This window comes from Sphaeramia orbicularis, chromosome 13 (assembly GCF_902148855.1).
Source record: "Sphaeramia orbicularis chromosome 13, fSphaOr1.1, whole genome shotgun sequence".
In the NCBI taxonomy this organism is placed as follows: Eukaryota; Metazoa; Chordata; class Actinopteri; order Kurtiformes; family Apogonidae; genus Sphaeramia; species Sphaeramia orbicularis.
The window spans coordinates 1485963-1511764 of NC_043969.1; the positions used below are offsets into that span (position 1 = coordinate 1485963).

The following is a 25802-nucleotide window of genomic DNA, read 5'->3' on the forward strand; positions in this document are numbered from 1 at the left end:
CAAAAGATCTTGCAACATAAAATCAATTTACTAAATTTAAGAATAGGTTTAAACATCTCACAAACTGCTAGCAGTTTTTCACATTCCATTTCATAGTAATGTAAATATTTATTTTCAACGCATGTTTGCATGCATAATTTGATCCTATGATCATATGTCGAAGTTCAGGCACATTTCACTTCCTCTTCAAATTCCAATGAAACAGCAAGGATTCCTTTGTATATATTTTGATGAATATACCGTGTGTATTTGTGTGTGTTTCCAGTGACTTATCAGCTCAGTAGCTCATTTCCAGGGACTCTGATCAGTCGCACACAACCTTGTCTTCGTTGTTTGTCAAATGCTGTTTCAGGCCATTCACACTGTCTGTGTGTCCCAGGCTGGCATAGATACACACTGATAAGCACACACTTTGTGTCGGCTGCACTGCTTGACCCATGAGGTGTTACCCGGTGTAAAATATCACAGTTCTCATTTGTCACGGGGTTTCCAGGAATATCCCTGAGCTTTGATAGGTTCACCCTGGGCAGGGCAAGGTAGAGAACTTGGTAAACACTTCACAGAAGTGAGTCACTGGGAACTCACTTGTTCTCATCTTAATCACACAGTAGTTTTGCATATTATCGTGCATTTTATTGAAGTGGAAACAAGGCGTGATCGAGTGATTACCGTGGTGGAATACTTTGTGGTTGGTTGCGTCAAAGATTTACTGTCTTTACTTTAACTTCACTGTAGTAACACCCCAAATGCCGTAGTTTCATCCAAAGTCATTTAAAGTATTTAATCTCAGTTCTGACAGTTGAAATATTTTTTGTATTTGAAGGGTTACAGTTCACGAAATGAAGTCAAATAAAATTCTTTCTGTTCCTGAATATTACTAGACGTAAATGAAAAATATTCAGAATATACATAGTACATGCATTTATATGAAAAAAAAATATGGTCAAATTGTACTGATTATTACCCTTTTATTTAGAAAACAAAAACAAAAAAATCCAGCTGGATAAATACATTAAATGTTCCGTTCCATGTAAGATGGTACTGGTGCTCTTACTTTAATGAGGCTATTGCGTTGTTCTCACATCGTCTCATAATGCTTAACTTCTCTTGTTATGTGTCATTATCAGTAATGTCTCTGCACAATAGTTTTGTATATTTAAAGGTGCCATCTTTTCCCTGTGTAATTTCTGTTTACAAAGCAGAAAAGGGAAACAGAAAAAGAGTTTTTTTTTACAGGGTTCCCGCTGGGTCTTAAAAAGTCTTGAATTTACATATCTGTATTTAATACCTTAAAAATGTCTTTAAAAGGTATTAAATTTGACATGGTAGGTCTTAAGTTATGTTGCCATAAAATTGCTGGATTGTGTTTAAATGTGTCTGGGAAATGTCTAAGCTGCAAAGAAAGTAACATTGGTCTACTCAGTTCCACCTGTCACACTTTGCAGCCCCTGGTGAGAAATGACTCAGAACGGTGGGAATAAGAGTAAATGAATACATTTTCCTAAATTCTAGGGGACACAATTTTTTGCCAGTATGGTCGTGAAATAGGCCTTGAATTCTGTTCTAAGTAGTCTGAAAAAGGTCTTAAAAGTCTTACATTTAATTTGTAGAAACCTGTTGGAACCCTGTTTTTACTGGTCGCCCTGTTATTCTAGAACTACCTGTAGTGTAACCTGGAGACTTCTTGTGATTTAGAAGTTAATCCCATGTCTGTGTTTCATGCAGTGTATTTGCATGGATTAGGCAAAATCTGTGTTTGACTTAAGTGCCGTTATCCTCTGAATAAGATGGCAAGGCTCTAAAAGAAAACTGTTGAGTCTGGTGAAAGATGGGACCATTAATAAAATAAATTCTGACTAGTGCTACCATGCTTGTCATGATCATCGTTTGATCATCACCTTCTGAGACATATCTCGTCTTGAAGGATTTGACATGCTGTGCCTCTTAAACCCCTTTTCCACAGCCCTTCTGTTTCGGGAATATTTCACCTTTATTCCGGAACGACGTCTGTGTAAACAAAACGGTGGAATCATTTGGTCCCATCCTTATCGCGGCTCTGCACCGCCTCTAGAGGTAGTAACAGAGCTGTGATAAAGGTGGAATCATGATTCAGAACGCTATGTAAAAGGAACACCTCTCACTCGGCAACCAAAGTGTGTTGTTTTGATGACATATTGCGTGTGCGACCCCTGCGCCGGGGGGATTTAAATATGAGCGCGGGCTATGCACAGTAAACAAACCTATCAACGCGACCAGAAAGATGTGGAACTGGGGAGACGCCGAGGTCCGTGAGCCGTTGTCACTTTGGGCGGAGGACTCGATCCATGCTAACATTTGTGAAACGGTGAAAGACTGGCCAACTCTGGACGGGTTAGCAACACCGCTATGCTCAGGGTATTTCCGATGTGCAAGTTATACGTCACACTATACGCTGCGCTGCATCACCACCCCTTCGATTCCAGAACGCAGGTTCGCTGTGTAAAAGTCCAGCCTGTCTCACCTCTGTTACTCCTTTGGCTTGGCTGTGGAATTTGGGCAATGGTTGAAAAAAGATGGGATCACTGTCTCGCCTTTAAAGCTTTTTCCCAGGATCTCTGTGTAAAAGTGGCTTTAGATGTTCACTGAGGAAGTAGGTCGAATAAGCACAGAGAGGAAACCAAACACTGCAGAGGAGATGTCAGATGTCACTTCACCTGCAGTGGTGTTTTTAAATGTACGTATTACAGATATGGAAGATTTACATAGGCTCAATATCAATAGATAAACTCTGCAATTCTTACCAATTTCCAGAGATCCACAATCAGTTCTCGCCCTGTGCGTATATGTCTTAGGTGTTTCAGAGTCCAAAGTATATCTGGTTAATTAGAAGGCCAAGGCATAGGATCCCTATTTGCCAAATCTCTATATATCACAGTAGATATATTAATATTTGGAATTATTATTTATAGTAATTTTAATTTTAGCTTTGTCTGAGTCAGAATAGGTAAAGCTAGAATAGGCTGAAGTCATATTGTTGTCTTGTGTAACTCCTAGAGCCCACAGTGCTGCCCACGCTCATGTACAGACGCATACATACAGCGCCCTTGCATCCTCTCACCTTCCTGTCTTCTTCGTCTAGACCCAGACCGCTCTGTAACCCCTGCATCAAGTACACACACACACACACACACACACACACGCACACACACACACACACACACACACACACACACCTCTACAGCCTGTGAAAAATAGGCCATCAAACATTAAAAGGATGTCTGACTTTAGCGAGTCACCTCTCTGCACCGATGAGAGACAGAGAGGGACAGCAACATCAAAGTAGGGTAGGAGGTGAAAGTGACTGAGCAAAGTAATGAGGTGCAATTGAGAAAAATGAAGGAGAGATAGAAACTGGGGGAAATGAAAGAGGGAGGGGGAGATAAGTTTGTAGTAGCGGTGCTGAAAGCTGGGGTCTAAGGGAGCGTGGTCGTAAATCACACTTTTGTTTCAAAGGGGAGCATTAGGGCCACCTGTCAACAATTAGTCCTCACAGTGATACCTTACTGTGTGTGTGTGTGTGTGTGTGTGTGTGTGTTTGAGTGTGTGTGTGTAGGTATGAAGAAGACAAATTATCTGCAGGACCGATAGTGTTTTGAGGTAAAATACAAAAAAGAACATGTCAAAAGTAAATATTCCAATTGGGTTTCAGTGAGAAGTTGGCTTGGGTCTCTAGAGGAAGGTGAAAGTTTTCATAACTGTAATATTTTACAGAGTAGCGTGTAGTCCACAGGAAATTGAAGTCAGGTTTCACACCGCTTTTATCAATGTGTTAATCCATACCATACGGACACTAGCTCACATTCTGACAAAATATACAAAACCTCTCACTGTGTGAAGTACGAGGCAGTCGCTTTGTGTACTGTAGCTTTATAACCTCATTCATATTGTAATGATTAACACTTCATAAGTCTAATAAATCAAATTACACATCACTATTGTAGGGCAAGTGAGATATGTCTGTGCTTAGGTAATCATCCCTTTCTACTATACACAAACTAGATGTTTTGTATAATCTCCATGACTGTGGAAAGTTTCAAACAGAGAACTCATCTTCATCTCGCATTAAAATGTGACCACTACAGAATAGGCCGACTGACCCACTTTAGTGAAACTGATTGAAGATATCCCCAAACTATATTGTTTTTCATTTAAGACAGGGGTGTCAAACTGCTTTTAGTTGAGGGGCCACATTCAGCTTAATATGATCTAAAGTGGGCCGGACCAGTAAAATAGAATGAATAATAGGATAAGAACTTAGAAATAATGTCAACTCCAAAGTTTTTTCTGTTTTTGAATGAAAAAAGTAAAATTCTGTAATGGAAATGTTTACATCTACGAACTGTACTTGAACACAACATGAACAAATATGAACAACCTGAAAATTCTTAGTAAAAATAAGAGCAATTTTAGCAATATTGTGCCATAGTTATAATTTATACATGTGAATCACAACTTATAGATCACAGCGGATCTACGAATACACAAAACATTTAATAACAGGCAGAATATTGTTAAAATTCCACTTACTTGTCTTAAGATATTTCAGGTTGTTCATATTTGTTCGAGTTATTCACATTTTTTGTTAAAGGCTACTCTGTAAATGTCTGCATTTTTGTGTAATTTAGCTTTTTTTTATAGTAAAAAAAATGAGAAAAAATTGCTTTTTTCATTATTTGTAGGTTATTATGATAGTATTTTACTGGTCTTACCCACTTTAGATTGAATTGCCCTAAAATGATTTTAACATCCTTGATTGTTAAGATCTTCAGTGTAAATTTTGCATTTCACAAATTCATCCCAAGGGCCAGACTGGACCCTTTGGCGGGCTGGATTTGGCCCCCGGGCCGCATGTTTGACACCTGTGATTTAAGCAATCTAAACGTTCTGGTCTGTTTTAGTCTAATCATATTCCACTGGTCCATGTGTTACTGGCGCTTGTCCTTCTTCTCTGTATATGCCATAGGTGGTGGATACAAAGGAGGTGGATCTATAAAATCTTTCACTTTTTGGCACTTGTTTTTTTCCACTTTGTGATACTTTTCGAGTGAAGTTTGCACTCATAACCCTACGTGAGTGCTGCCGCCAACAGTAACCAGCAGATGAGGAAGATTAGTAGGTTGGTTCTATTGAGGGAAGACAAACAAAATCAGCATTGCTCTTTGGGAATGGTGTAAATTTAGATGTAATTGTTATGTTGCATTAAAACATTAGGCAGCTTACACCAGGTTTACAACACATTTGCAGATACAGTTTAGATGTAAACATTTTACAACAATCTGGTATTTTTAGCTAGACTTGAAAAAATAGGAACTTTTCAATTTCAAGATCATTCAAGGACAATTATTTACTTATACTTAAACAGGATTTTTCATTTTCACTTATATTATTTTCATGATTTATACCAAATTTCAAAGTTTATTAACTGAATATTCAGTTACAAAGATCTTTTTTTTTTTAGTGAAGACATATTTAATAACAGAAACAATCGAAACTAACAAAAAAAACTATTAGTTTTCATTTTCTAATTCGTTTAATAAATAAAAAGCTTTCTCTCAGTTTCAGACATTTAGGGTGTTAGTGTGATCATAATGCAATCCATTTTTCTAAGTGAATATCTTTCTCAAAAAATACATAAATAAATAAAAAAATAAAAAAATAAATTATACTACTACTACTACTGATGATGATGATAATAATAATGATAGTGAAAATAAATAAACAGCAATTGACATAAACGTGCTATCTCTGACACAAAATATTATAGATATTTCACATCTTACAGTTTTGTATTCAGTGCACTTTAAGAGGCCCCTTTGGGTGTTGTACATTTTGTCAGAGATAAATTAGCCCTTTCAGACAAGTGGCTGCACCAAAACATGATGATTCTCAACCTCAAGGCCAAGTGGGTATTTTTATGGTACAAAAGTACCTAAAGACATACACGGCACTGGGTCATTGTCAATTCAGCAGTGAGATCTTTGTGGGACAAGTTCATGTAGGTCTGTGGGTGTCTATTATTTGGAAGATAAATTGTCTGTGAGGCATCCTGCCACATGTAAATATAGAAGTCTAGCCCCCTCCGCCCTGACTGCTGCCACCAGAGTTGATAAAGACTCCATAATTTGTGCAGTTTTTACCGGATGCAAACACATTGAGTCACATTTGCTTTTGTGTCTGCCTTCCGCCTGTTTTTGCAAGCCGGGTGTGAATTTTGGGCAGCGGAGAGGCGGTTTTCTTCGGCTGGCAGAAAGCAGCAGGGTGAGGCAAGCAGTGGCCGGGCCACCTAGCCACAACAGCTACTCTGTGATTGTCGCCAGCGAAGACAGCATTGATTTTTGGGAAGGAACTGTAGAAAAGTACACATCCTCCTCAAAGCTGCCAGCTCAGGCCGCCAGCATGCCTAAAAATAGAGGGTGCAATTGGCCGTCTTCTTGTCACTGTTAAAATCTGGATTGGCTATTTCTGTCCCTGTGTACAGTATTTTCCTGCTCTTTTTTTCCCCAAGCCTTTCCTCAGTGAGATCAATGTATTGTCATTTGAGGTGATGACCCATAATGTGACCGTCCCATGCTGTAAAGCGTGGTTTGTCTGCGGCGCAGTGCATACAAGGCTAGATTAGTAAGTGCAGTTTCTCTTCACAGGGCGGAGGTTATTGAGGCTATACCAGGCATATGGCAGCGGCCGTTGGGTTTTATTATTCAGATGTTTTTTACATCTAGCCACCGTACTGTGTAATACAGCAGGATTCAGGTTTTTAGTGCTCCAAAAACAACTTGATCATAATAATCTAAAACCCCTCACTGATTTATATGATGATCTGTGTTTATGTTCCTTTTCAGGGGGCTGTATTTCACCAACTGATTAGGGATCAGTCTTTCATAAAGATTGTCTGCTTTGAAATCAGGATGCACTGATCTGACTTACTCCACTTCTGAGACTTCAGTTAATAAGGGTTGTGCTTCACTGTGGGGAAAAGACTGGGATGAATGTGTTATGTGTAAAACCCTATTAGGCTTATCTACCACTATGAATAATCACGCTCAAATTACTTGGTATATTTGTAGTGAAGTTGTGTTGTCATGAAGTAGTGGAGCAGCGATAGAGAGGGGTGTTTTCTCTTGTTTTTTGTTTTAAGACACATTAAAATGTCCACATCGTCATCTTTTAGTTACCCACAATGCTGATGAAGCTCACCTGTAATTGTTGGAACCATTTTGATGTCATATTTGTGTCTACACATCTACCCACCAGCGTTTCTGCTGTAGATTACATTTAGGAAGCACAGCAAAGCAGCAACAGGTGCTAATGTATACCATATGTATGGAATTCTGCTCGATATACTTTGTAAATAGAATTGTTAGATGAATTTAAAGGATCAGTATTGGATACTTTAATACTAAATGGACCTTTACCTTAATAACAAACTGAGCAATTATTCAATGTTGTGTTAATTACAATACAATAGCAGCTCCTCAGTAGTTTTTAAATGGCTTCATGAGTAATTGCTTGGTACAACTACACCATTAACTTCATTTTACAAAACTGGCACTGGGTACCTACAGCTGTGGTCTCAACTGGTTTTGAAATAAAATCACGACTCCTCTTTTTTCGAGGCTTCGACAAGTCTGAGTAAAAATGCTTTTGAGACGAAGGTAAAACCAACAGCTTTAATATATAAAGTACTATGCACTGCTGACACATGATGGAGTATATAGACATAGTTGTAAACATAGAGTAACCGATTGGGTTATTTCAGCCAGTATCAGACTGAGACTCCAGATCAGTATCAGACTTGTTCACCCCTACTCATTAGTAGGGCTGTAAGAAAATATCAGTTCCGCAATATATCGTGATATTTCATTTCACAATACTGTATCGATATTAAAAAGTACTGTATCGATATTTTTAGGTATTTATTCAAATGCAGATATTGTGGAGGTTCATTTTAGTTTTTTAGTTTTTCTTTTTTGTTTATATTTTATTTATTATTATTTAACACTCTTTTATTCAATAATGTTCATTCCTTTGTGGGGATTGAACTAAAATACTGTTCTGATTTTAGTTCTGAACTAATAGAATATGAACATTTGAACAGGATCTGAAACTGTAATGTCTGTAAAACAATTTCAGTTTGAACACAGGAACATTTTGTGATGTAGCATTAGATCCTGTTCTGATCAAATAAAAATATGTTTAGTATTTGTGCAGATTTCTGGTGTAATTCAATTCTTCAAGGAAATAACCATTTAAAACAAAAAAAAAAAAGAAACAAACAAAAAATTGCCTTTTTAACAGTATCTTGATATATCGTATTGTGATTCTAGTATTGTGATTTGTATCGTATCGCCAGATTCTTGCCAATACACAGCCCTACTGATTAGGAGTCTCTCTTTCTTAGGAAACATCTACTGTGAAATACTGTTAAATATCTATTCTCTCTTCTTTTCTGCGGGCAGCCCCAGGACAGCTATGGCAACCATGACACTGAGCATTTTCTTGGACGCATGGCTGCCTTTTGTGTGTATACACAGCCCTGTTCATACACTTCCCAACCATGAAATATCAACACAGGGCTATTAGTCAGTACAACAGATTTGTTTCCTCACTGAGCAGAAGCCCTGGTGGTCCGAGTGCATCTGGGCCTTGGCGCTTGTTTAGAGAAGGAGGGGGAGGCAAAAAACAAGGTGTGACGGGAAACTGTTAATTCACTTGTTGATAAAGGGACACTTCCTTTCTGCTATTAGAGGCTGACGGCTTGCTTATTTGGGTTTGGGCTTTTGTTTTATCTCGCCTCCCTCCTCCCCTGGTGCTCTCCTTCGTCAGTCATCGTCCTGCGGTGAAAAACACCAACACTCTGCAGAGGTCGATGCCAAGGAAACATTACCTCATAACTGCCTGTGTGTGACACGTATGTACATGGCCTTACTGTGACCCTGCCTTTGACAGTAGTTACTTGCAAGTTAAATAGTTACAAAGTACAGTTGATGATGTCGAAATGAGCTTACGCAAATATTAGATGGATTAAACGGGGCAAGATACCGAGTCACTTTGAAAACCTTGTAAACAGAATGAAACCGTGAGACGGATTACTTGTCCAGATTTCAGTCATGTTGATGAGCTGTGTGCCTTGGAGCAGTGACCAGCCTGAGACTCAGCTAACCAGTATGCAGGAGAACCACAGGTCTCCATGTGTTCACCTTCTTAACATTAGAACTCTGCTTTTTCACTTCAGCCTTTGATGCGTCTCCTTTTAATGGTGACCCTGCCCACACGTAGGGACACACAACAGGATGACCACACCCACAACTCACACACAATCCCAACCCCAAAACAAAAACAACACCCTCAGTCATTTCATATCGAAATAGAGAGATGTACATGCACTGTTTTAAATATCCTGCTGAATTAGTGCAGAAGGACTTAAATGTAATTTTATGCTTGAACCACAGGGTTAAGGTCAGAGTTCACCTTAAGCCAATCAGCAGATAAAGTTTGCTGTGTTATTCATGGTTTACTGAAGCACATTACGTCTGTATAGTTCACTTCTCTTCAGTCTCTGTGAAGCTGGGATTGACCGACATGATTTAAATTTGGCATCTTTACCAGTTGAAGCTGACTGAAAACCTTTTTAATAAATGTTTTAGTGGCATTATTTTGCCAAGAACAGGTTTGATTTAAATTGATTCATAAATTACGAACAAATGCTTATTTACATTTACAATTACAAAATTTACAGTTACAATTTACACTTTATTATCAGTTGATGACAAAATTAAAAACAAACAAACAAACATTATTAATCACTTTATGAACTAAGATATGATGTATTAAACCAGGGGTGTCAAACATGCGTCCCAGGGGCCAAATGCGGCCTGCCACAGGTTCCAATCCTACCCGTAGGATGAATTTACAAAGTGCAAAAATTCCACAGATTCATTTTAGTTCAGGTTCCACATACAGACCAATATGATCTGAAGTAAAATATCCTACAAAAAAATAATGACTCCATATTTTCTTCTCAGTTTGATGTGAAGAAAATATTACGTCTATAAATAATAACAACTTGAAATTTTTGTCTTTGTTTTGGTGCAAAAAAATAACATTAAATTATGAAAATATTTACGTTTATGAACTATCCTGTAACAATAAAATGTGAATAACCTGAACAAATATGAGCAACCTGAAATGTCAAAAGAAAATTCAGCCCAATTTGAACAGTTTTCTTCCTGTTCCTCAGTGTTTAGCGTCTTTGTAGATCCGATCTGTAATGCACACGTAGAAATGATAAGTTGACGCATAATATTGCACTTATTTTTCTTTAGAAATTTCATTTTTTTCAGGTTATTCACATCTTTTTTGTTTGGATAGTTTATAAAAGTAAGTATTTTCATAATTTAATGGGTTTTTATGCACTCAAACAAAGACAAACATTTGGAGTTGTCATTATTTATAGGTTATTATGTTATTATTTGACTGGTCCGGCCCACTGCAGATCAAATCGGGCTGAATGTGGAACCTGAACGAAAATGAGTTTGAGAGCCCTGTATTAAACAGTGGCAATGAAATGAAAAATATGTCCTGGAAGACAGCATATATTACCATCATATCACATTTGTTTTTCTGTTGCACGTTGCTTATCCATATTTTCTGTCATGTATGCTGTTTCTGACAGAGACAGAATATTAAGAGGTCAGCACGTAGCGAACAGACTGACATTATCACAGACTCGCTGACCTCCGTGTCCTTTGTCTTTCATATGTGTGTCGACAGAAAAACATATGTGTGCATCCACTGACACTCACCGTGGAGCTGTGGCGTTCAGGCCTGTGCTGTCAGTGCTGTAGTTGTCCTCTGTGTGGCGCTGTGAGGTCAGGTTTTCCCAGCAGCTCACAGAGGGAGGAGCAGAGCAGAGGCAGAAGCAGCGAGGGCCGGCCTCCGTAAAGAGAGGCAGACAGAGGAAAGAACTTGTAAAGCTTGAGTTGTGCTGCGAGGGCTTTGCCTTGATACAAATCTAACAAGAGAAAAAGAGCTGGGTAATTTCTCCGGCTTTTTTATGAATGGTCACTTCCTCCAGCTAAAACAACTTGCAGCCCTCCTTTGGGTTTTTTTTTTTCTTAAAGAGGCAGACTGAATGCTTTTAGGCTTGATGTAGTGAGCTCTCAGCTGTTATCTTTTTGGCCTCTTTTGTCTTTCTCTGTTATTGTGTTTAATATAACATCTAAAGAAAAATGGTGGACTTTTTCCTGGGAAGTTATATTTTACATAATTGCGACTTTACGTTCTTGAGTAGTGTTTTTTCTCAAACTTCATGCATTTCAATAACCATATATACCCCACTTCCATCTACTGTAGATGTCTTAATAATTTAACCTACGAATTACTATTGAGCAGGAAATAGGAAAAGACAAATAGCTTTGTGAAAGGAGCAGATGTTCCTTTTAAAAGCATTTTTTTCTCCCTTCAACATGCCATGTAGTCGAGAGGATTACGCTTTGTACATTACTCTGTACATTTGATTTAACAGTTGTGTGCCATTAAAGGTAAGCTAGTGTCAGTGGCTTGTATTTGTTGCAGGCTCCGGCGGCAGGGCTTCACCCTGTGGTCTGCAGAGGAGCCAGAGCCCAGCTCGGCTTGAGTCAATAAACGGAGAGCTCAGCGCAAAACCACACTGCAATCGAACAAGCTGTTTACCCTGAAAATTAGCCTTCCCCTGTATTTTTAGGGCTTTTAAAACGACCAAAAATACACAGTGCAAGGAATATGTATCTTGGCTGGCGTTCGGGCTCCGCCAGAGACCTCTGTCCTTTTTATACGAACCCTAATAACTCAATCTCCACAACCACTAAACCCTCTTATCACCGGGTGCTCGCCACTGCACTCATCATTATTTGATTTGCAAAATTGTAAGGTAGAGATAAAGAAATAAAGCTGGCTTGCCATTACACACAGACGGCACTTGTGGCTTCCAGTTTATTGCCTACCAAGTGAAAAATGCATGCTGTGAAAAGCCAAGCCTCCCATTGTCACAGAATCAATAGGTTTTACATGCTGCCTTTGTTCTGCTGATGCGTGTCCGACTTCATCAAATGTCTCAGACTGTTTAGTTTGCACTTGGGTTGTGTGTTTATGAAGGCTTAAGGGTTATTGTATTTTTGCCTTTTTAAGCCTTTTTTTTTTTCTTGTAGAGACTAGATTAGATATACAGATTTAAATTAAGCTTAAATCTGTCACTGGGCCGTAGTTAAATTATTTTTCTTGGTATTGAAATTTCCAACTGGTCTCTCACTACAGGACTTATTCATTTAGTCAGATTATTTATTCATTTTTTTTTAGACAAAATATCCTATATATATGTGTGTGTGTGTGTGTGTGTGTATATGTGTATGTATGTATATATACACACACACACACACACACACACACATATATATATATATATATATATATATATATATATATACATATATTTAAAAATATATAGATAGAGATGTATACACACACACATATACATAAAACCCTTTAATAAATGTGTCTCAGAACATCTCAGATTACATCTAAGTGTTTCTGACACACCATTTATTTCAACTTAGATGTGGTCAAACCTGCTGGTTATTTTTTTGCTTCAAAGTGGCCATGTGGTACTGCATCTATTTGAGCAGAGTTTCTGTTTTAGCTGTAATGTCACTCAGTCAGTGTTAGATTGGGGAGTTTTTAAGAGGAGAAATTGAATCAGTAGTTCGTAGGCAAAACAAACTGAGCGTGACATGTGCAAGGATACGGTAAGAAGCATGAGGCAGATGATTAGAGACTAATGTGAACAAAAGAAATCTGTCTACTGTGAAAACTCAAAACCTTCATCAGGTACATAACAGATGATGTCCGGCTCAGGAAACAGTGAAATCAGTCTGTGTTTTATTATTTCCATGAGGAGAACTGAGCATCTCAGGGTTGTTGCCCTGCTTTTAAAGATGGCTTTGGACGGCTGTGACGGCTCATTATCTCCTCTGTCTTTCTTATTGTTTCCTCCTTTTGAGACCGCAGCTTTATAAAAGCAGAAGTATTTAGACCCAGACAGCACAGATGCAGCTAGCCTGGCTGTGGAGGTCACAAGGCTCCATCCTATTTCATTTAGCTTTAAAAAAAAAAAAAAAAAAGGCCCATCTTATTCGACATCAGACATAACGAAGGCTTTTTTGTGTAGTTAACGTCTTTGGTCCACATTGTAAGACAGATTTTTTTTCCTCCTCTTTTTTTCTGTTGCTACCTTACTCCCACAAATGATCTCTGTTCTTCCTGGGACTGTCATCTCATTTTATCGTCATAAGTGGAGTAGAAATTAACAAGATAATTGTTGATAACTGTGAACTTTTGTGTATGGAGCAGCTGAAGTTCTCAGAAAAAATAGCAACTTTTTTTTGTCTTTGCCTTTTCATCTTTTTTACGTTTTGTCTCACACACACACACACACACACATATATATATATATATATATATATATATATATATTTATTTATTTAATTTATTAATTAATTTATTTTTTCCCCCTATTTCTGTGTTTTGGTTTGGTTTACACATATTAAACTCCTTGTGTGAAATCACAGATGTCATACTCTTGAACTCATAGGCTGAGCTAAGAGTGTTACTTAATCACTAGTGTTTTTCCTAATAACGTTCTGTCAAATCCAAGAAAAATAGATAAAATCTTTAAATTTTCCTCAGATCAGTTTGATATTTTTATTGATCTATGGACATATTTCACTAAGACTCGTATACTCCTGATGTAATTCTTCCCATAAAAATGATCAAAACTGACTGATCGAAGTACTAGCTATGTCTGGATCCAATCACAGACCTTCTACATTCTGATCACGGACTGATCCATGACTGGATTTTCTTTCCCTCTTTAAATATTCATTCATAATCCATAGAATCCTTTTAAAACCGGTCCTTACATGTTCTTAATTGAAATGTAGGTGTAGATGCACTTTACATGTATTCAAACAGTTTCTCTCTCACCGTCCATATTGCTGAATTAATTTCGCTCTAACCCTGGCATCGCTCATTATTTTGTCGAGGCTTACTTTTCAACCAGTCCGAGCACATCTCGTTAATTTCATTGTCATTTTCGGGTCACAATTTCCCACGCATTCATGTTCTGCTGAGAGAACATCAGTAAAGAACAACAGAAAACCTCTCTCTGAGCCTCCTTCGAAACTAGTTTGTAAGTAAGTGTTTTCAGTGTGTATGTGCATCTGTGTGTGCACTGACCCCCCCCCCCCCCACACACACACACACACACACACACACACACACTCTCTCTCTCCCTCCTCCCCACCTCCTCAGCCCTCCTCTCCTGCTTTTCCAAACATCCAATCATTGGCCATAACCCGTCCCTTCTTTACTCTGAGGAACTAACTCCTTGACCCAAATCAGATGATGGCTACACACACACAAATTATACACACACACACACACACTCACACACACACACACATATGGTTAGAGTGTGGGTGTCATCTGATCCAGTGGAGCTGTCTGACCCCCTCCTTGCTGGCGACTCAGTGCTGTCTGATGAAGCCTTGTAAATACCGACATGCTGTAAACTTGTAGATCTGATTTCAGGGGCACTGTTTGTGTGTATGTGTGTGTTTTCATGTTTGTGAGCTTTCACCTGATTGTTTGGTCATGATTTTGTGTTTTTCATGTCTGTATAAACATGTTCCGCTTCCATGTTATTTTCTGCTTCTAACCAAGGTTATTATGGTTAATGAAAACTAACAAAATGACGAAAACTAGAAATGTAAAAACCTTTTCGTTAATTGAAATAAATAAAAACTATAATTAAAAGAAAAAAAAACGATAACTAACTGAAACTGTATTGTGTGTTTACAAAACTAACTAAAATGGATAAAAATTATGGATAAAATTCCCTTCATTTTTGTCTTTGTCAACGTCGGATTGATTTGAAAGCGATTTATTTCGCTCTAGCAATTTTAGCTAGCGTCACCATACAACACTTGACGGTCTGTCACTTGTGTTCACTTGTGGTTTCCAGTCGTCTTCTGGTCCCCACTCTACCTGGAAACATGGAGACTAAAGTTGGGAGAAAGCAGCAGAGTCCTGTCTGGGAAGAAAAGATATGAAAAAAATTAAAATGAATACTAAAACTAAACTAAACTAAGCATTTAGAAAAAAATGAAAACTAATAAAAACTAGCAAACCTGCGCTAAAAATGAATTAAAACGAACTGAATTAGAGAAAAAAAAAAGTCCAAACTAAATAAAACTAAACTAGACTGAAAAATCCAAAACTATTAGAACCTTGTTTCTGACTCTTTGTTACAGTCCAGCTACAGATAGACGGTCAGTCCTAAACTGCTGGAAACACAGATACACCAAAAATGTCACTTATTATATTGGTTTTTTTTTTGTTTTGTTTTTTCACTTCAGAAGTTTTATGATGAAATTAGAGAAATCATGTTCTGGGAATTTTTATGGGGGGTTGTCGGGCGCATGTTTTTTTTAGCTCCCTGACATGAGAAACATCAATAAAAAAAAATACAAAATGTTCAAAAAATGTTCCCAAATAGGGCTGTTAATAAAACCTCCCTGTTAGCTTGCGGTTTGGGATTGGGGGACCGGGCAGGAAGCCATTTTCACACAGGCTGGCCTGACCTCAACTCTTAACTCTGACTGAAAATAGCAGACAACCCAGATCAGCATACAGAGATAAAAGAGGGAGGGAAAGGGGAAAATTGTGGAGATGGATCCTTCTGCTGCTGTGTTACCTGAGAGAGAAAGAAAGAAGGAAAAAAAAATGAAGTGGCCTGATGGTTTTTCCACCAGCCCTCTGATTCCTTTGAAAAACAGTAAATCTTGTGAAGTTTATTTTCTTAGCAGCATCTGTGCTTTATAAAGGCTCTTTTAATTTGTTTTTACTCTGTCCAGTGGGGGATCCCTGTTCCTTCTTGTTTTTTTGTTTTTTTTTTTTCTTTTCTTTCCCCACTTTATGTCCCACCCTTTCTAGCTCTCCCTGCCAACCATCTCTCTGTCTTTCATCCGTCCTATGCCCCCCCCCCCCCTCTCTCTCTCTCCCTCTCTTTCCTCCGTCTGTGGAAGTGAGTGTTTTAATAATGATACTTTTGGGGATTGCGACAGCGGAGCAGCTTTCTCCTTCTTCACAGAAGGACTGCCCCCACCACCACCACGGCCCCTCCCTCATGTCCATTCTTCTTCCTCTGCTCTGTTTTAATCCCACCCTCTCTTTAATATGTCTGGGAAACTTGGAAAAGGAATGAATTGTGGAAAGTCCAGATAGATTTACACAGGTTTGTCGACATTGGTTGTTTAAAACAGGATAAATTAATTAATACATATTTTGAGCAAGTCTCTGCCCATTAATGAGTTTTTTTTTATTTTGTTTGTGACTTTATTTCAGACATGATCAAAGACCATTTACTGGCCTATATTCAGAGATAAAGGAAATTCCAAGAATAACCCAATAAGTCAATACATTTCACATGTAAGAAAACTGCAACTGCAGATAGTTTTTGTTGTAATAAACATCATGCTGCCAGAGTTTTCTTTAGGTGTTGTGGAGGGTGTTCGATGCCCTGATGGCTACTTACAGTAACACAAACAAATCTGCACATTGAAATTAGTGTAGAGTTTCAGTTTTATTAATTATAAACAGTCTTTTCTGGCTAACAAGGCATCTTAAATCCCCTCAGACTTTGTTCAGTTTATTTGTAGATGATGTGTAAAAATGCTCATGCACTGCCCCAGAAGTCTTATTGTAGTAGGCCTTGATTCAGTGTAGGTAATTAACATCATTACCTCAGCAGAGGAGGGTCTGTTTCTGCCGGCGTTGGTTTGTCTGTCTGTCTGTCCGTCCATGTCCAAGATAACTCAAAAAGTTATGGATGGATTTGGATAAAAATTTCAGGAAATGTTGATACTGGCACAAAGAACAAATGATTAAATTTTGGTGGTGATCGGGGGGGGGGGGGGGGGGGTGTCACTGATCTGCCTTAGCGGAGGTCTGCGTTCTCCGAGTGCTTTTCTAGTTTTACAAGTGTCAAAAATGTTGACCTTGAATGTGAAATGTAAATCATTTACACATATTGTATTTTGTTTGTTTTTCACCAAAATAACTGTATGTAGAATATCTAGTGGTTGAATACCACCTTTTATAGTTGGGTTCTGGTCGATGGCAGCACTTTCTTAGGGTTATTGGAACATACAAGGGTTTAGTTTAATACAGAATTGCTTTGCAAGTTTGCACAGAAAAACAACTGTCTAACAGAAATTTATTAATGTTGAAACTAAGTCATGACCTTTTACTCAACCCTGACATAAGTACCTCTGCTGCCCAGACCTTAAAGTCCCATGGGAGTCAGGATGCAAACCACCATCCGCTTCAACCACCTCCTTTCTGCCCGTGAAGTAAAGGCAAAAGAAGTAGTTCACACTTCAAAGACGAATTCCATTTTCCTTGCAACAAAATCAAAGCATTGACGCAACAAATGTAAGTGGAGATGCAGTTTAGTTATATCTACAATTTGTGGGGGACAGCTGTACAAAAGAGCAGATTCACAAGAGTTACTGAAGAAAGTGGAACACATTGACATTATTTTGATGCACTTACTTTACAGTTCACTTGTGAATAGTACTACTGTTACAACTAATAATCATTATAACTCAGACCACCAAAATAATCACAGTTTTTAAAACTTGTGTCTTGAGACGGTTATACATTATCTGTTGTTATTTTATGCAGAGTGTTTCCATCATTGATAATTGACTTTTCACTTTTAAAACTTTTTTTCAGATATGGCAGTATTTGCACTTCATTCATTTCATACATGTACCATCATGTGGTTGTTTTTGTTTGTAAAACTCAGAGATGAATCCTAATTGCTTTACCTTGGCTGTTAATCCCCAGGTTTTATCATGTAAGGCAGGGGTGTCAAACTCATTTTAGTTCAGGGGCCACATTCAGTCTAATATGACATAAAGTAAAATAATAAAAAAAATAACAGGATAATAACTTTTGAGTGAAAGAAGAAAAATTCTGTGATGAAAATGTTTACATCTACAAATTGCACTCAAACATAACATGAACAAATATGAAAAACCTGAACATTCTTAAGGAAAATAAGTGCAATGTTAACAATATTACACCTTAGTTTATTATTTATCCATATGCATCACAACTTAGAGATCACAGTGGATCTACAAATACACACAACATTAAATAACAGACAGAATATTACTAAAATTCCACATACTTCTCTTAAAAGATTTCAGGTTGTCCACATTTTTTTTTTTTATAAAAGGCTAGTCTGTAAATGTAAACATTTGTGTAATTTAACTTTTTTTACACTAAAACAAAGAGAAAAATTTACAGTTTTCATTATTTATAGGTTAGTATGGTAGTATTTTACTGGTCTAATCATTTTTAGATTGAATTGACCTAAAATGCTTTTAATATCCTTGATTGTTAATATCTTCAGTGTAATTTTTGCATTTCACAAATCCATCCCCGGGGCCGGATTGAACCCTTTGGCAGGCCGGATTTGGCCCCCGGGCCACATGTTTGACCCCTGTGATGTAAGGGTTTGGGTTTGATCTGAGAGCTGCAGCAGAGATCCTGTGGAACACATCAATGAGCTGGCACAAACATTTTTATTCGCCTTCACATGTATTGGCCTCAACTTTCAAAAACATGCTTTATTATTTTGTCCTTCAGAATGAGGAGTTTAAAATGTGTAGTAGCACGACTCCAAAAATATCTTCAAAAGCCCAAACTCTAGACAAAAGCATAAAGAATTCCCCTGCTGGATAAGAGTTTTTTTTCTGGTTTTCAGTAGTCCTCTGACTTCCCTTTTTCACATCTCACAGCTGCAGCATCATGGTCTGGTCCAAGGCCTCTCCTAAATCCCAGAACATCAGTCAACATGTCACCTGCCTAAACTTTTGCCTCCAGGACTGCTAGAGTTTTTTCCCCTCGGTGTTTCCCTCTGGCTGAAATATCCTCTCTGGCAGAACAATTCAAATAAGACACAGTGTTTGTGTGGACGCACACGGTCTTCAGAGCTTGTACTTTTACACGTCGGCTCCTCGCTGGAAGCCATCTGCTTGTATTGAATGCAAATTGGGTATTAAAAGAGGCAAGAGAAACATGAGATAGCGTGACACGGGCTGAGGAAAGAAAGAGCGCAAAGGATATAGAGAGAGAGGCTTAACGCGAGAGGAGAATGCAAATGCTGTTGGGACAGGGAGAGATGGATGGATGGAGGAGAGCTGGATGGATGGACAGATGGATTAAGGGAGAAAGAGTCAGGTGACAGTGTGACTTTTTGGCCGGATCAGAGTTTTTCTCTGGACGACGGCGACAGAGCTGGATTTGCATTGATGGATCTTCTTTCCATGGGGATGTCATGTATCAGTGCTTGGGCACATCACGTCCAGGTCATTAATCAAATCACCGACTCCCTCTAGAGCTATGTGTCCACCACACGCTTCTCATCAGTCTACCCCATTCTCTCTCTGTCTTTCTCTCTTTTTCTTATTTCCTCAACTTTTACCTCTTTCCTTTGCTCTTTACACACTTTTTGGTCAAATACCTCAGCAGTAAAACGGGCCATTCAGGTGCATATAATTACATTTCAAAGTGTAGACTTAATGCACAGCAACCTACTTTGTTGACCATCAGGAGTAATTTGGATCCAGTGGGCAGAGGTACAGGAAATACTCACATCCTTTATATGAGTAAAAGTAGAAATACCACTACATAGACATGTTCTGTTTAAAGTGTTACTTAAATAAAAGAACAGAGGTCTTATCAGCAAAATGTAAAGTATCAACAGTAAAAATAGTAATTTTGTTGAATTACGCCATTCACAGTGTTATATTATTATGGGGTATTAATCTGATTCTTTTTTTTTCCTTCAAATTAAGACATTTAGGAGGATTTTAATGTTGTTTGTTAATGTCAATCCAATTTTAAAAACTTCAACTACTGGGTAGATTAGTAGTAAACTACTCAGTCATATTGCAAATAGAATATTCCTATATAAAATATAAAGTAGGATAAAATAGAAATACGTACATGTACATGTATTTCAAGTTTGTACTTAGAGTGGGCAGAGAAATTAACAAATGAATATTTGATCCCACTACAAATTTTTGACTTTTCTGTTCGGCTCTGTGTAAAACTCTGAAATGATGCAAAGCAGTGAGAGTCTTAGTCTTTGTGAAACTGTGTCCACGTCCTTGAGTGTGATTTCAACTCCCACTGTCAGCCACTCATGGATGTAGACACGCCCTTAATCAGTTGTTTGCATATCTGCTCTGGCGCTCTTTCTATGAAAATAACTGCAGAAGAAGTGCTGAACCAATCCTTCAAAGTCTTCCAGCAGCACCAAAGCAGTCACCCTTAGCTAGAGCTGTTCTCAGCCCATTATAGTAGGGGCAGTATAGTCATTGTTAACATGGTGTTATTAACTATTCATCATCCGCACATTGATTTCAGACTCACTTTCACTTTCAATGAACTATTTAAATACTACAAACAGATTAAAGAGACAAAGAATTAAAGGTGTGAAGGTTGCAAAAATACTCCCTGTGTTTGATATTTGCCTGATTCAGATGGGAGGAGCCCATATTCTGTCCATGCAGTTCTTTGAAGATTTGCAGAATTTGGGTTTTTCAATGTTGCACACACTTCTTTTTAGAAGTATTCATTTGAATTTGCCATTTGAGTTTTAGTGAAATAAATCATCTCAACATTTTAGTGTTTCTAGGCTCTTTTATTTTTTGCTGTGTCCATCATATCAATGCATGTCTCCAGAATTAATTTAAAGATTTGACAGATTTTGACAAGACAGTAGTACTAATAAGGCAGATCCCAAGGAATCATTGCCTGCAAAATTTTAATAAATGTAATGTTGCCACATTTCAGCATGTGTTTAATATGTGTGTTGGAAGATTAACTTAAAAAAAAAAAAAAAAAAGAACATAAATGAGAGTTGTGGAAAGTGTCATATGTTCAATACTGCTTAATTCCAGTCCCTGTCAGTATTTAATAATAATAATAATAATAATAATAATAATAATAATAATAATAATAATAATAAATTAGAGCTGCGGATTAATCCATCATCACGATTAATCTGATTAAAACTTTTAACGCAATTAACCCATCTGCAGTGCAGAATGACTCTGAAGGTCTCTGCCAGTGTATTTTGGGCAGTTTGTCCAAGTAGAGTTACCGTCGCTGATGTGCAAATGGGCAGTGGATCCAGTAGTGACAGGCAGCAGAACCAACCCATAAAGACTGAAGACACTAAACAGTACATCGGCCCTCCAGATGAAAATATGAGGACAAAAAAACCAAGACAGAACAGTTGTTTCAAGTTTTGTTGAAAGCGTTGAAGGTGTTTAATAAACACGTTAAATGTATATTCATTCCCTTCTTGAGTCTGTTTACCCATGCAAAATTAAACATGTTAAATGTAGATTAAAAATGAATGATATTTAATCGTGATTAATCAAAATTAATCCACAGCAACCCCATGATTAATCTGATTAAAAATTTGAATCGTTTGACAGCGCTAATAATGTGTTGTTTTTTCATTGATTTTACTGCTGCATCCATGATGAAGTCAGAGCGACAGAAAAGTCATGTGAATCATTGTTTTCTGAATCAAGTCACTGCCTGGTTTCTCATATCTACATATCTAACATGTATAAGGACGTGTACAAGTAGAAATACAATTGCTATAGTTGCTAGTGTAGAATAGCTTCAGTTTCCATGATTGAAATTCAACTTTCTACAGCTTCCATGTGTTCGTCACTTGTGTTTACACGTCCCTCTGTCGTCTGCATCCCCCCACCCACACATATATCTGTGTGTCTGTCAGCCAGACGTCCTGGCTGTCTCCTCATGTATCATCTTCTGCTGGTGCGTGATCTCCAACACGTTCCACACTCTTCACTGTCTGGCCTGTTGTGATAGTTTGGGACCTCTTGGACTCTTTAGTCAACAGCGTTCATCACCCCCCTCTTCCCCGTCTCACTCCAGCCACACCTGTTCTGTGATACGTGGGGACAGGCTTATTTTGGAAGGACTGCCATCTGACGCCAATAACACCCCAGGGTGAAAGGGAAATGTCCGTTTTTGGACTAAATTCAACAACCCCAAACTTCTCCACTTCTCCTCCTGCCTCCTTTTTTCTCTTTTAGCTGAAGCACCATTATGGCTTTTCAGGCTGCTTCCTGTGCAGATTTTTTTTTTTTAATCCCTCTTTGTCGGCCCCCCTCCCCTCAGCACAAAAGGTGGCTGCACAGGGCTCTGAGGGGGTGGACCACTTTTGAAGGGCTTTCAGGAGCTGCCTCCATACAGACCACTGCTAGTCTGACCAAGAGAGGAGTGGAGGAAAATGAAGGCCAGGTTTGCGTAATGCCCCCCCCCCCCCCCCCCCCCACACACACACACACACACATGAAGGTCATGCAGCACTGTTGGCCAGTGGAGGTCTAAAAGACGGCACAAAGCGGAGGTTTGGCAGGACTAATGAAACTCAGAGCTACACGTTAATGATCTAAAAGACTGCACCAAAACACTCAGCAGTCCCTTTCCGCTCGCATTCAGCCTCCTCTTGATCGCTCCTTCGAAATAATGACAAGGCACTCTCCTCCTCTACCTTTATTGTAACCTTTGATGTCTGCCTTGTTTTCTTTGTCCCCACATCCCCCCTCCCTCCTTTTCATTCCTTTATGTTACGTAGCTGTCACTCATCTATTAAGGCAACAAATGGAACAAGGAAAACATTCAGAGTGTGTATTGTGGTGTGCCCACAGGTTTGCTCTTTATTTCTTTTGAAAGCACTTGAACTTGGAATTTTTCCTTGAGCTGCCCATTGAATGAGTGGTATAGAGTTGTTATTGAAGACATTGTCAGAGGATTACAATCATATTTGTTTTATAATCCCTATTTCTAATCTCTCCTGTAGTTCAATGTATATATGTTGGTCTTTGTATGTTACTGTTTCTATGTATTGCGGTGATAACTCATTTCCAGTGCTGGGTCACCATGAGGCAGTACACTAAGGGCACATTTAATTCAACAAATTTTTTTAATGAAACAATAGCCATGAAATGTATTTAAGCTTTATGTGTTCATGTCAACTAAATAACATTGAATGGCAACAAAAGTTTAAACTTGAAATCAATTACTCGACATAATATAAAGCAGCAAATAAGGGTTATTTCTACCATAGATTTTTTTTTTTTTTTTTTTTTTAATCTATCGGCTAAAATGTGCTTAGAGGTTTTATTTCTGTCTTTGTGCATAAGAAATCAATCTCAGTGAATCCTCAAAGGAACTTTGTGTTGGTAAATGACAGTTCTGCAAATGTACAGGATTTCAGTTCTGTTCAACATGTTGATGCTCATATGAACTATGTTTTCAGCTCAAAAATGAACTATTTCATCACAATTAATGGTATATTTTCATGTCGCAAATGGCCAAGTTCTATTTGAACTGAATTTACCTGAAAAACAAATATTCTATGCTTTTAGATTCCCCAGTTTTTCTTCCCAGATTCTGACAAAAATGGCCACTCATTTGACCCCCTCAGTAAATTTTAGCCGGTATCAACTAATTGGTTAGTTTGTTCAATAAGATGTCAGAATGTGGAGAAAAATGTGTCATGTAGTGTTTCCATCATGACTCAAAGATATTACCTTCATATTTACTGTCGTAGAGGAGTAAAGACACATTAAACAAACAAAAAAAAAAACCTCGTACTGACTAATCAGTCGATTCAAGTTCCAACTGCTGTTCAATTTCTTTATAAAAGTAAAATGTCACAACATGCCATCATAATGAAACACTGCAGTGCTATACAGATTATAAATCTTACTCTCCAGATGTAGGAGAACATGCTCATTTGTTACATATAGAGGCCGAGATCATGCTATTATTTTATCATTTTAACAGATTTTTTTCAGTTGCAATTAAATGCAAAAATGACTGTTCCCAGTGGTTCCCAGATCAGATTCTGAATGACACAAATGTCAGATGAATGATGAATTTTGCTTTTCTCACTGTGAAGAGATGCAATTGCTTTGAAAAGGATTTATATATATATAACTTGTGCACTTATTAAGCTCTTATTTCATAATTCATTCAACTGTATTAAAACTTCTCATCATATATAACAAAGCATATTTAACCTGAACTGAGCTGCTATTTTTATACATGCAAAAATGAAATAAAGTAAAAAAAATAAATAAACAAATCTCTGCTGTTTCTATTAGAGATCCGCCAGCCTTCACCTGCAGATGTAAAATGTGTAGTGGGAATAATGGAGGCTGACTGTAGGAGCTGTGTCCCTGATGTAGCTGGTTAAGGTCATTAAGCCCTCCGAAAACCTTTGACATGGCCTGATTATGTTTGGCTTGAGCTGCACAGGATATGTGAGATGAGAGGTGTTTCTCTGGATCATCTGTGTATGTGTACGTTTATGTGTTTGAACATGAGTGTGTGTGCAGGGCCTGTTGATTGGCCTTGATTAACAGACTGCTGAGCACTACCAAGTGAAACTAGCGAGAGCTTTTGTATCGTAAGCATCTTGAGCTGGTTATTACCAATCATTCCACAGGAGGCCTTGGACCTGGGGTTGGGTGCTATGGTAGAGGTTAACCCCCCCACCCCCACCAAAAAACCCCCAAAACAAAACAAAAAAACACAGTACTTGAACCCTTTTTTGTTGGAGTTGAAGGTGTTTCAGGCCTCAAAACAAGGATTTTGGTGGTCAACTGAATGCCTGTCCTAAATGTTTTAATATAATTCCAAATGCGCGATGCTAAGAATTAGCATTTGTAAAGACCACTGAACTGAAAGCAGACACTGAGCACTGAGTAATGAATTATGTATTAAAGGTTGCAATAGAATTCACAATATGATTGCCAATGTTCTGTGGTTATTACCTTGGAATTCATTTGATTTAGTACAGTGGCTCCCAACCTTTTTTACCTCGTGACTCCATTTGAACATCACAAATTTCTGGCAACCCCAGACATTCAAAACGGAGACAATTTATTTGCTAAAATTAATTTGTTTTTGATCATGTAAGGGTTAGTATGTATACTATGTTGCAAATAAACATTAATTTTAGACAACATTTCATCACAGACATTTTAGTTGCAAATATTGTATTATAATTATAATATATGTATATATAATATATAATTATAATTTTAGATGACATTTAAGCTATATAATTATTATGGATGGAGGCAGAAAAGCCACGTGTAGATTACAGCACAAAGTGAGAAGGATATGTACAGTCAGTCCATCTTGGATTTAAAAGGCTGCAAATTAATACTGAACAAACAAGAACTGAAACTATGAATTATGAAAGAGCTGCAGCATCTGAAACTGACCACAATGAACATTTGACAGATAATCAGAACCACAGTGATGCAGTTTCAGACTCACACTTTGTCATGTTTTTTATGCATTGTGATTGTTTCTGTCAACTCTCCATAGATTTTCTTATTTTTATCAATTACTAGAAATTTCAGGCGACCCCATTTGAATTCCAGGCGACCCCACATTAACCTCTCCAAATCTTAAAAAAAAAAAAAAAAAAAAAAAAAAAAGCATTGTCTGACCTTGTTGTTTGTGGCATATTCAATATTATTTAAGTGAAAATATTCCTAAATAATCATTTGTCTCTGTGCTTGCTTTTT

The 25802-nt window shown here is 37.8% G+C and overlaps 1 protein-coding gene across 5 annotated transcripts in view; it reads left to right on the forward strand.

Annotated features, from left to right (window-relative positions):
• bcas3 (BCAS3 microtubule associated cell migration factor) overlaps window positions 1-25802 on the forward strand; it is a 521508-nt gene that overhangs the window by 143380 nt on the left and 352326 nt on the right. The gene's annotated exons all lie outside the window — the stretch shown is intronic.